This window comes from Pinus tabuliformis, chromosome 4_2, assembly GCF_031772625.1.
Source record: "Pinus tabuliformis cultivar Carrire ecotype Pingquan chromosome 4_2, CPIR1, whole genome shotgun sequence".
Classification (NCBI taxonomy): Eukaryota; Viridiplantae; Streptophyta; class Pinopsida; order Pinales; family Pinaceae; genus Pinus; species Pinus tabuliformis.
The window spans coordinates 1,091,405,397-1,091,418,418 of record NC_142304.1 but is presented as its reverse complement, the minus strand read 5'-3'; the positions used below and the strand labels follow the sequence as shown (position 1 = coordinate 1,091,418,418).

The 13,022-nt window shown below is 36.9% G+C and overlaps 1 long non-coding RNA gene across 1 annotated transcript in view; it reads left to right on the top strand.

Annotated features, from left to right (window-relative positions):
• Nucleotides 1-4,119: 4,119 nt before the first annotated feature.
• The window catches only part of LOC149173442 (uncharacterized), a 54,105-nt gene continuing 45,202 nt past the window's right edge, over nucleotides 4,120-13,022 (top strand). The window contains exon 1 of the long non-coding RNA XR_016259680.1: nucleotides 4,120-4,882. This is a non-coding gene — a long non-coding RNA (uncharacterized LOC149173442). The remainder of the gene's footprint in view (nucleotides 4,883-13,022) is intronic.

The window sequence follows — 13,022 nt, the reverse complement described above, 5'->3', positions numbered from 1 at the left end:
ATCATGAGTATTCAACGCTAAATACTCATCATCACGTAGTAAATGAATATGTCAATATACCTTGACTTATGCATATCGCTATCATCGTATGGATACATTAACACTATAAGAACCATATGTGCATCATTATCCTCCTACCATGATATCATGAAACATCATCAATATGTTTTCATCAAGTTGTCAATTACTTTTCAATAATCATTTCCACTTCTTTCGACTAGGTAGTTGATCATTTACACCAACGGTATAATCATCTAAGTACATCATTAAGTTTCACATGAGCCTCATCATCTTGGGTCTTAATCTCTTGTTATATATTCTTCCTTTCCCAAGGAAATTCTGTTGAAATTCATTGTTTAAGATATTTACTAGTTATTCCCTCATCATCTATTTCAAAATTAAAATTCCTTGATTTACATCCATTTACCCTTTGGCTTACTGATTCCAATACCGCTATATGCAATTGCATATAAACATTATTTCATCATGATTTAATTTTATATCATGCTTAATTTACTTGCACGAGGATTTGTTGATCCATGTTAACTTATTTAACAATTAGCACTTCATCCACAGAAATATTTTCTTATCTCGTCGAGTTTGTCATGTTCATATCTCAATACCATTTGATTGCTTTATCATAAAAAAACTCTTTCTTATTAAATAGTATCATTATTTTAGATTTTGTAACAGTTGGAAACACTACTACTATCATTGTCCATGAAAAATTTAAATGTGAGGTGTTATGTGGAAAAAACCTCTTTTAACTTGATGGGAAGTCCTACTCATGAACAGTGAGTGAAAATTAGTCAAGTACAACCTCTATTAATTTACTTTCACTTCTTTTGTCACTATGTACACAATCCTTCTCAAGGTATCCTTATAAAATTTCTAGTAACATTCCTTCCTATATCTTCCTCGTTTATTATCACTTGGTCATCATGCAACTTCACACCTTCACATTTTTTAAAATATGTAGATCATCATTATGACCATTACCAATCATGTTTCTCACTCCACTCATCAATACCTTTAAAAGAACTTTCTTCTTGATAGAACATTCTGTCATTTCCTCCTACCTGATATTCATAGATATATTTTTATTTTTCTCCCTATCTTGATTTCCTACTATTCCATGTTTACTGGCTTAAAAAATGGAAGTTTCTTCACTTCATTCTATTTTATTAAATTGACTTTAATTTCTCACCTCCAGTCATTGTGGTTTCTTCTCCTTTTCTCCTATAGCACTGATATACTTTGGAAATGTTGTTACTATTTCCCGACTTGGGTAATACCTGATAAATTCATTAAGATGGCTGCCAAATGTAATCCACTTTTCTTTTCCTGTTTTAAGACATCAACATAATAAAATCTCCCAATCCTTTATCTTGTTATCCCTAATTCATTCATATAGTTAGTCACCTATGGAAAACTTTTACAATGAGGCTCTCCCATTGTTAGATGTTGTTATGCACACAACTTATCTTCTCCAATCATTCTATTGTATCATACCTTACAGGTTCCTTAAAATGACCTTCATTATTACCATGATTTTTCAACTTCACTAGTTGATTGCCAATATTTTCTTCTTTATGTGCATCATCCTTAGATAAACCTTATAGTGATACCTTTAGAGTACCAAGTTATGATTATACCAAATGCTTTCATTATGTTCTAAAATAGGTTGTCTCTTCTTACTGATTTCTTACTCTTGTTGTGATACTTCTTCTCTACCACCTTAATCATCTGATCCAAGTTGGCCATAATCACATGAACTATCATTAGTTATCATCCTTTAAAAAAATTGCAAGTTTCTCCTTTCCATTTCTCCTTAGACAATTTTAACCATTATATGCAATTAACCTTGAATCACGAACCTCATGTAGCATTATACTCAACATCTGAACTTTAATCCAAATCTGTACGATTTGCCACTGAGACTAAAATATACCATCATGTGGTTTATATATATACTGCAGATCCAACTGATTCACTCAAGAATGAAGGGGACTTCAATGGTAGCTTGATGATGTTTAATATACAAATGATATGAGTAGTAAATGAGAAGATACATGTAATCTGAATAGCAATTGCAATGCAAAATTAAATTTATTATAAGATCATATTGAGAGAGTTGTGTTCTTGCAATAATAGACCAGAGAAATGCCAAGCAACTACTATCGCTATAGGACAGTAATCTAACAAATAATTAGTGAATAATATGATCAGCATTCAAGGAATGTTACACCTGTGTTTTTAGATCAGATTAATGAACATATGCAAGTGAACAACGATCATCTAAAGGTAATAAGATATCCAAGTTTATCCATTGTGAATTGGAACAGATTTCACTATTTTAGAGCACTTTAATTGGTGACAAATTTCAACATCAATTATCGAAATACTTCAAGTGCTATGTAAACTGTGTCATAAATGAATCAGTGGTGAGTAGTTACACCAACATTAAAGATTTGTTTCTCCACAAAAACATGCCAGTATACCTTATCAGTAGTGCAATCTTTCAGAGAATTATACATCGTCAATTATGGGTAGATTATCACCATCCAAGATTATCAGATTATATACTTTTCTATTGAATCAATGAGTCATAACAAAAATATATGCCTTTACTTATGTGACTCATTTAGAATTCCACTTTGTTATATGGTTGTAATGGAGAGAACACCTTGGATTAATAAACTTTTTAGATTAGTGAAGCACCGGTATCCAAACCAAGATACATAAAATCAAAATTCAAGTGAGTAAAGCTTAAGAATGTTGGTGGCATTATTGTTTTAAGAAGGTACTTGAATTTTGAAAGAAAATTTATTCACCATGACTTTTGAAATTATATGTCACACCAATATACAGATTCATGACCTTATGTGCTAGTATAAATTGAAATTGTGTGTTGTAGAGAGAAATATTTTGAGTATTTGTTCAAGCAATCATAACTTATGTTAGAAGAAAATTAAATGGACTGCCTTTAACAAAATAAATTGTTTTAACAAATGTATCTTGAGATTCTTATGGCTATTAAATGATTGCTCTAAGGGAATTTAAGAAATCAAACAACCAAAGAAATATTGCACACCATAAACAAGAAGAGACACCGCCACCCGACCCAAAACAGAATCGGATAACTGGGAAGGTTATCCTTCCCAAAACACAAAACAAAATAATTTTATTAATAAGATGGCCCACCTGCAAGCGCACCTGTGAAGGCAACACCATATCCAACCCTTAACCAGCTTTAATAGCTACCGGGTTTTACATTCATTAATTACCACATAAAGATCGAATTAATACCAGGAAACTCTGAACAAACCTATTGTCTACAATTGATTTTAGCACTTTTAATTCTTGACGAGAGAAGGAGCTTCTTTTAGTGCTTGGACTTTGAATAGATATGCATTTCATTTGAGGTAACCTTGTGGATCATATTTATCTGCAAATGGCTGTAACCATATTAATTGAATTGTTTGCCATCTACCTATTGATAGCTCGCTGCAGATTTGTGGTTTCTGTTAATGCAATCCTTAGCATCATGGAAAACCGTGTGAATGATGTCACATTTTATAATATTTTTGTTCTATAAACTGTGCCATGAAACTTTTCAACTCCTTCAAAACTTGATTGCTGACAAAATATGAAGCCTAAAAGAAAATGCATAAAGATTTCATTGAAGAAGCTTAAAATTTTTTGTGTCCGAAGATCTCACACTTTGCATGAGATGCTAATGCTCAAACGTATTTAGAAAAAAAAATTGATAGTTTATGTCAATCCATAGCACAATTAAAATCAATATGATAAACAATAGAGTGACAGCTAAGAGCAAGTGTTTTCCATATAAAAACATAGTTAACATGATCAAGATTTTCAAGAAAGTCAGTTACTATTTAGTAAATCCAAAGTTTGAGAATGGCGCAAACAGCTAAAGTACAAAACAAACCTTCAAACAGAGTACTACTACAAGGAAACCAACAAAGTTTCAGAAAACATAAAGTTCAATAAAGCAGAGATCCATAATTTACCCAGAAAGAACTTCAACAGAGCAGAAACAAAACTTCACCGTCAAACAAGAGAAGTCTGCAACCATACAACAACGAAGGGATTAACAACCCTAACTTGGAAACAAAACTAAGAGAGAATAACCCAGAATAAAGTTTAGTGAAAAATCCTAGAAACTCTAGGAGAGATCTAGAAATTCTGAGTCTATCATGTTCTTCACGTCTTATATACCCCCAACTTCCATTAGGTAATTGTATGTATTTGTCATTAAGCCCCCATGGCAGCCATTATCACAAGATTTGTTATTTGAAGGGTCACACTGCAAGAACATAATGGGATTTCATTATAAATATTGTCGCCCTCCTTGGCATAGAATGGCAGGGCGGACAGAAAATGGCTTGAAAAGACTGACCTTCAAAAGAATTTGAAAAAAGGAAAAGAAAATAGCTCTTTGCAAGGTCCCGGGCATCAAAATTAGGCCAAACAAATGATGCTTAAAAACATTAGTTTATCTTGCATATTTAGAAAACATTTTGTCCAGCAACTTCTTTCATATAAAAATTCGGTGTTGTAATTTGAGAGACCTAAAATTGTAGAGATTTGATGTGTTCTAAGACTGCTCTAACATTGAACGAAAATACATTACTCAACTGCTTAAATGAGGATGCATCACACAACTATGCATGATCTGTATTGGGAACCCATCTGAGTAGATTTGAAATATACATAACTAGCGACAAGTCAAATCTCGCTATCTTCTAACCATCTTCTCGATTTCCCTGAAGATACTGGTCTGAAATTGAAGGAAGCTTGGGATTATGGTGACTTGGAAATAGACATTGCTGAAGATCATCAGACTGGGCGATAGCGGGTAAATGTTTCAATTCATATTCCTTTGTAAATATTGTGGGAAATTTATGATATGCATACATTGATTTCATTATGTGGACAGATCCAATTTTCTAAATTGCTTGTAAAATGTTTCAATTTATCCTCCATTGCTTGAGATTATCACAATGAAATGATGCTATTGCTCTGTTTTTATTTACTCATTAAGCTTTAATTCAACCCATCTAATTTATGGCGATCAATTATGGTAGTATTAGTGATTATATATGCAAGATCTATCCCCTTCTCTGAGGGAATGGGTCGGCAAGCTTGATATACAAAGAGAGGCGTGAGAGAAAGAAAGAAAAACTGAAATGATCAGTAATTATAATGCAGATTTAGCTATGCAGATTTAGATCTGCAGATTTCTGCGTTTAATTAACCCTAGGATCCCTGCGCTTAAACAACAGAAAAGTCCGCAACATGACTTGCATCCATTAATCAACTGCAATCACAGATTTCAGCGAAATTAACAAGGAATTAAAGCAGAAACACCGACAGTCAGATTTCAGGGACGTTTGAATTTATGTCAAGAAAACCCTCTCTGGATATAAGGACATAGCACCGAAAAGAAATCAATTCTTATCGATGAGGAAGATCTGTTGGAGGAACGGTCCGTCGTCGGTCCTTTGTCTAAGGTAAGGCTGTTCTGCACTTGATTTCCAACATAAAGATCCAGTGCATCTCTTCATGAGTGTTCAACCTTCCATGTTGTGTCGAATTTTTACCTTGTGGCATGTCGATCTCATAGAGACAACCCAAATATTGATATCATAACTAAATAAACAAACAAATAAAAAAAAATTCCTGGACAAAAATGAGCGCAAAAACAAATTATCCTTCAGAACCACAATATATAAATTTATGATAAACGAGCTTTATCTGATGCCTATCATAAAACACACACCACTCAGTTTATGTTGGGGCAAAGCCTGCAACAATTGTTAAAAATGGTTAATGAATTAATGAAAATAAATCAGAATTGCGGAAATCTAGAAACCCCGATCCCAAAGTTTAGTTGCCGTAGAAATTATTCGTAGGAATAAAAAAAAAAATATGCAGCCTTCCGGAAGTAAGCATCCTGTAACTTTCAAAACATGTCAAGTTAAAAATCCCAACAATATATATATATATATATAGGCCCAACATATATATATATATATATATATATATACTCATAGGCCCAACAATATATATATATAAATACTCATAGGCCCTAAGGGTTTAAATACTCGTAGGCCCTAAGGGTCGAACTTGCTTTGATACCATATGTAAAAGTACAAAGTGAATATAAAGTTAATTTCCTAATTAAAATCATAATCAAACAAATAAGAACATACCTATATTACCTGTGATCAAACTCTGCTAGATGACAACAAGGTTTTGGGGACGACTCTCCACCCAACCGTAGGCTCAATTGTGCAAATATTTGCTACAACTGGCCACCCCCAAGCCCTCAATCAACGTACTACTGCCAGTGACTCCTAAGTCTTAGAACACCATTCTCCCAAGAGAATGAAAGATAGAAACTCGGAAAGATGGAATGCCTCCCATCCTCCTCACCCTCTAATAAATAGAGCAAACATTGGATGGGGAACCACATGCACACACTCCATGTGTCTACATGCGACTTTGATTTTTAGCTTTCTTTACTTTTCTTTTGATTTTTTAGTTTTCTTGTTTTATTTCTATTTATTCTTATTTAGAGAATAACCATTTTTATTTTTATTATTATTATTATTTTTATTTATTTATTATTTTGTATATATTTTAATATCATTTATGATTTATTATTTTTATTATTTAAGTGACTCATTATTTATTATTTATATTATTTATTATTTATTATTAAGGGGAGGAATATTACAGCAAGGAGCACTTCTATTTTCTCTGATGCCTTGCTCTCTACTTCTTCTCCTTCTACCATTGAAAGGGGTGTCCTCACTCCTGAGGGTAGTATTGGTTGTTCAACGGACTGCCCCTCAGACTGTGTGTGAGTCCTCACCCTAACAACGGCTCGTGAAGATGCTTCAGCTTCAACTTTCATGATGATTTCCTGGATGTAGGTGTTCCTACCTAAATCCTTCCTTCCTTTCCTTGGGGGTCCTCCTCTACCCCTTTTATTCAGATCTCTATTCATGCAATTAAAACATTAAGAGTTCTCACAGCTCAGGGCCTGGAGCAGGGTAAGAGAACTTCCCTCCCTAGGGCGAGAGAATGGTTTGGAACAAAAAAAAAAAAAAATTAAAAAAATCGTAACCTCAAGACCTGGAGTAAGGTAAGAAAACTTCCTTCCCTAGGGCGAGAGAACGATTTTAAGAGCAAAGAAAAAGGAAAATAGAATAAGCAAAGAAATCTTAAGCTCAAGGCTTGGAGTAAGGCAAGAAGACTTCCTTCCCCAGGGCGAGAGAGCGGCCCCTATGCAATCAATTGAAAAAAAAGAGAGACAGAAAAACCAAAAATAATAAATCTCGGAACCTGGAGCAGAGTAAGAAAACTTCTCTCCCCAGGACACGAGATTAATCCAGTGACCAACAACGGCTGCGATCTTGCACCTTTGATAGCCTCCCCGACAACATCGCAAAAATGTTGGTGCCTAAGTGTGAATGATACTATTCAACCCTTTCCCACATTAATTATCAATCTAGGATATACTGGTTATTGCAAGGATAACACACAATGTACAACCTAGAATTGGTCAAACAATAAACAGCTGTAACAACAAATGGAAATGAAAACAATGATTAACTGTAACAACACATGAACATAACATCAATAATTAACTGTAACAATAATTCGATTCACAACATTTACATCAAACCATGACAGCGAGAAAAAGAAATACATACATGAAAAGAAAACTAAGCACACACTATCTGAGCAACATCTGATCAGGAGAGTGGGCCCAAATCCATGATCAGGGTTGTGATGAACTCACGAACTTAGATAAAGATCAAAAAGTTGTAAATTTCATTAATATAAAAGTCATTGTTACAAAGCTCAACTCTCTCGTATGCCAATTCCCTATTTCAAACTCTCTATCCTCTCTTATACAAAACATTTCCTGATATTAAGGTAACTGTTGCTTGCGAGTACACAATGGCTATAATAAGCCAAAACTGAATACAAAAGATAGAAATAGTAAGTCTGGATCACTTCTGCCATTACAACTGTTGTTTAACAATAGCGCTGCCAGCTTGATGATTAAACTTAGCCATTTGACTTGGAAATCTGCACATAAGATAAAGTTTAGCAAGCGCTTTTGGTAATAGTCCCCTAGACTATCCTTCAATGATTAATTAATTCATAAAGACATGATTAGAGGTATACTTGCGCGATTTAGGATATGAAATAACCTTTTTTTTTTCCAATGGAACAATTGTAATCTTTCATTAAGTGGAAAAATTACATGTAGTAGATGCCTGAGGCATATGCGAGTATTGTTGGTCCATGACCATTTCGAATCAAGCTATGTCAAAATATGAATGGTCAAGACATTTCTTGTACATATTCAGACTATTTGTCTATATAGCAGCAGAAAATAAATATATACATGTTTTGGATAAAACTATGATAAAACAACAAAAAATATATATAGTTAGGGCCTTTCCACCCTATGGTAATCCTGGTCTATATATGGCCTATGGTGGTATTGGCAGAAATCTGCTCCCATCTGTTCAAGAGATTATCCACAAGCCTTGGGGTAGTAGCGAGCCCTCCTTGGAAAGTCTGTCAGCATCTTCATTATATTCCCTGTATATATGATGACAAGAGGCTGAGTTAAACACTGCTTTGAAATTGTAGACTTCATACAAAATATTTTGTAGTGTAATAGCATGACAATGATTTTTGTTGTTGAACCAGTTGATAATAATTTTTGAGTCCCCATAGATCTGGATGGTAGTGCAGTCATGAGCTAAAGCAAAATGGAGCAGATGTCTGAGGGTAATAAGCTCGGAAAAATTGTTTGTTACCTCCCCTAGTCCTAATTGGAGCTTATAGAAGTGCTGATCAGAGATGTATAGCATGAAACCCCCTCCGCAACCATGCGGTTAGGCTGCTCCATCGAAGTAATCCAATGGCTTAGATTTATCGATCCAACCAGGGGCCGAGGTTCTACGGATGTGGATATTTGCCTCTTTTGGAATGTCATGACAAGCTGCCATGGCCTTTGCAATGAGAAGAGGGCAGCAGACAGTTTCGTTCTTGAAAATAATTCGGTTCTGGGTAAGCCATATAGTCCAACATATGATAAGAGGTAGGCATTGTGCCTTTGCTCCCTGGTGTGCTGCAGTCCAATTGTTCGATGCTTGGAGAATAGAAGAGCCTTGCCATGCATTCTGCATAGAGAGATGTTGTGTTGTAGCTTGCCAGAATTGAATGACAGTCGGACAGAGAAAAAACAGGTGCTCATTGGTTTCAGAGTCTTGTTTGTAGAGAACACACCAGATCGAGCCATGAATAGATTTGTGCATAAGGGCATCGCCTGTAGGAGTTTTGTTACATAAAAAACTCCACATGAAGAGGCATGCTCGAGGAGGAGTTTTCATTTTCCAGATCTGTTGCCACCATGCTTTAGTAAGTGTAGGCTTGCAATCCAAGAGAAGGTGGTTGTAACCCAGTTTTGGGGTGTATTTCCCATGATCAGCTGGAATCCATACTAGTACATCTGGGTCATGATTTAGATTCACATGAGCTTCAGACAAAGATGATAGATATGAATCCCAGGACTGATTCCATTATACAAGAATGTCCATTTCAGGTGTTGTCCTCCAATTCTGTCGGAAAATAGTGTTGTGCTCATGATCAACAATATGTGCAATTTTCGTGATATTTTTGTGATGAAGGTATTAAATGAGATCAAGTGGCAATTGATATCTATTTCCTCCTCCTATCCATGGATAAATATCAATGTGAACAGATGCTCCATTGTTAATGCACCATGCCAAGTTTGATATGATGAAAGGCATAATTTGTAGGATTGCTTTCCATACTATGGAAATGCCCACATGAGGCCAGTCTTGTAGATGTACCCAGTCCAATATTTGCTGAGGCCAAATGTATTTGTGGTATGACACAATCGTCCATAGATTCTGTGAAGTGAGAAGGGACCAGCTCATCTTGGCTGCATGAGCTTGGGCAAAAACAAACAAGTCTTTTAACGCCCACCCCCCCATTTTTTTGGCAATGCAATTTCCTTCCATCTTACCCAAGCAAAAGTTTTTCCTTCCTTTTGTCCATTCCATAGATATCGACAACATATCTGTTAGATGCATCCGAGTATTCCCCGAGGGATCCAGGCGAGTGACATCCAATATAAAGGAGTGGCTTCCAGTATTGATTTTATCAGGACAAGGCGCCCAACTCTTGATAGAAATCTATGATTCCAAATTTCAATCTCTTCTCAATTTTAATCACTAACCATATCCAGTCAGCAATCCGGTAACTGTGGGGTTTGATCTTAAAACCCAAGTATTTCAGACCATTTGAGAGATTGTGCAATTGATAATGGAAAAAATGGAGGGTTGCTCTATCCTCCTGAGGGGTGGTGTGAGACAGAGTAATAGTATATTTGCTTTGATTTGCAGCCATACCAGTGGCTTTTTCAAAGAGAATAAATATGTCATGGAAGGAGGTAGAATCCATGATGTTGTCATCCAAGAAGATCATAACATCATCAACGAAGAGGAGATGCGTGAGATGGTAGAATTTGTTCATTTTCAGTCCTTTGAGTTTGCCTTCCCTTTTTGCAGTGCTAATGAGCCTGCTGAGACCTTCCATCACTATTAGAAACAGAAGGGGAGACAGAGGGAATCCTTGCCGAAGTCCATGTTCGACATGAAAGAAATGGGATGTAGAGCCATTAATAAGTACACTGAAGGATGCTGAGGTTATGCAACAGATAATCCAGTCTGTGAAAGCCAGAGGGAACCCTAAGTGGATCAAGATCATCTTAATGAAGAGCCAGCTGACACGATCAAAAGCCTTAGCAAGATCTATCTTGAGGATAATACTTTTCAGCTTTCTAGATTTGATAGAGTGAATGGCTTCTTGGGCTATGCCTATGGCCTCATGGATCTGTCTATTTTGGAAAAAGGCAAAATTCTCAAGAGAAATGTCATGGGAGAGTATAGGGTGGAGCCGATTTGCAATGATCTTTGCAATGACTTTGTATAGGGTATTGCAAAGAGAGATGGGATGGAAATCATTGAAGGATGCAGGTGAGTCAGATTTTAGTATAAGAGAAATGAAGGTGGCATTGATAGCCTCATACATCTTTCCAGAGGTCCTGCACTCTTCCACTACATTGAGCAGATCATTCCCAATGAGGTCAAAAAAGGCTAAGTAGAATTCAATGGGCCAACCATCTGGGCCAGGGCTTTTATCTTTCTAAAACCATTTTAAAGTCCCTTCAAGTTCATCTCTGGTGATGAGAGAGGTTAGCTCAGCTACCGCTTCCAGATCAACAAATCTTGGGAAGTGCCCTGCTACTTGAATGATATCAGCTAGGTTTGAGACAAGTGGCTCCTTATAGAGTTGTTTGAAGTGTTAGATACCCAACTGAGATAATTGATTGAAAGTTTTAGCAATACTTCCATCCAATGTGGGCATTTGCCAAATGGTGTTGGCAGCTTTTCTTCACTTGGCAAAGTTTTGGAAGTACATTGTGTTCTCATCCCCTGCTTTGAGCCAGATCGCATGGCTCTTGAGTCTCCAGGTTTCCTCTCTTTCCTTCAGAATTCTGGCTCTTTGATTTTCTAGCTCAATCAGATTTGACTTGGCTTCAGCACTTAAGAATCCCCTATTGTGGTCATACATAAGGTGCGCCAAGGATGATTCAACAGAGGTGAGAGCATGGGTATCCCTTTGGAGTTTTTCCTTGGACCACTTGATAGTGAGCTTATTGATATGCAAAAGGTTTTGACAGAATCCCTCAGCCCAAGTATGTCCTTGGGAGGGAGGGTTTTGCATCGAGTAGTCTGAAACCAAATTTGTGTAGGAGGGATCCAGAAGCCAAGATGAATTGAATTTGAACGAGGCTTTGGGCTTAATAGGAGAACCAGATATTTCAAGGTAGATAGGTGAGTGGTCAGAGATGCCTCCGGTTCCAACCCACTGCCTATAATGAGATAATCATTGTATCATCGGACTTTTAAGGATGAAATGGTCCAGTCTTCTAGTGATGGCTGCCTCACCAACTCTTTTGTTCCTCCATGTTGGCAAGGGTCTATTCATAGGAATATCTGTGAGGTGAGATTGATCAAGAAGGTTTTCCATGATATCAAAGAGTGGGTCAATCTGTGCCGATGATCCCCAAGACTCACTATATCCAATGGAAAAGTTTAGGTCTCCACCCAAGATGAGATTGTCTGGTGAGGTAAGAGAGAGATTTAGGAGCTGATTCGAGAAAGCCTCCCATCCTTGACACAACCCATAAACATTCATAACACGGAGATCCATACCCAGCTCAAAAAAAAAAAGAAGTCGATACCAATGAACCCCTTTCCTCCCCAAGCCGAATTTAGGTTTATGGTTCGGGGATTGTATCCCAAGGCCAATCCACTTGATCGTCCAACAACATCTAGTGCAAGGAATTCCCATCCCGGGCTTATATTTTGCAGAATTCGAATGATGTGTTGGGCTTCACCGAGGGTTTCTTGAAGAATGATAATGTCTACAGGCTCAGCAGGAAATAACCTGTGTAGGGCTAGCTTTTTGGGCGAGCTAGCCATACCCCTGCAGTTGAAAGATAGAAATTTCATGGGGGAACCATGTCATGGGTATTCTTCACTCTAAGAACCCGATCTAATGAATTTTTCCTTCCCGAGACTACCTCAGCACCAGCCCGGAGAATTGCATGCGAAAGGTGAGATTTTCACCCACGAATGGGTTTGATAGTTGATGATGGGAGGCACAGGCCAGGACCAGAGAGAGTTGAATGTGAACCCCCAGAAGGAGGGTCTGTTCACAGGTTATATGGATGTGGGGGAGCCGGGGGAGGTGATGATGGGGAAGAGGTGGCCTTCGGAAGAATGATAGGGGAAGTGGTGGAGTAAACCTGGTGATGGGGGAGAAGGGGGAAAGGAATTGATGAGGGAGAGGTGGAACGATCCTGAACTGAT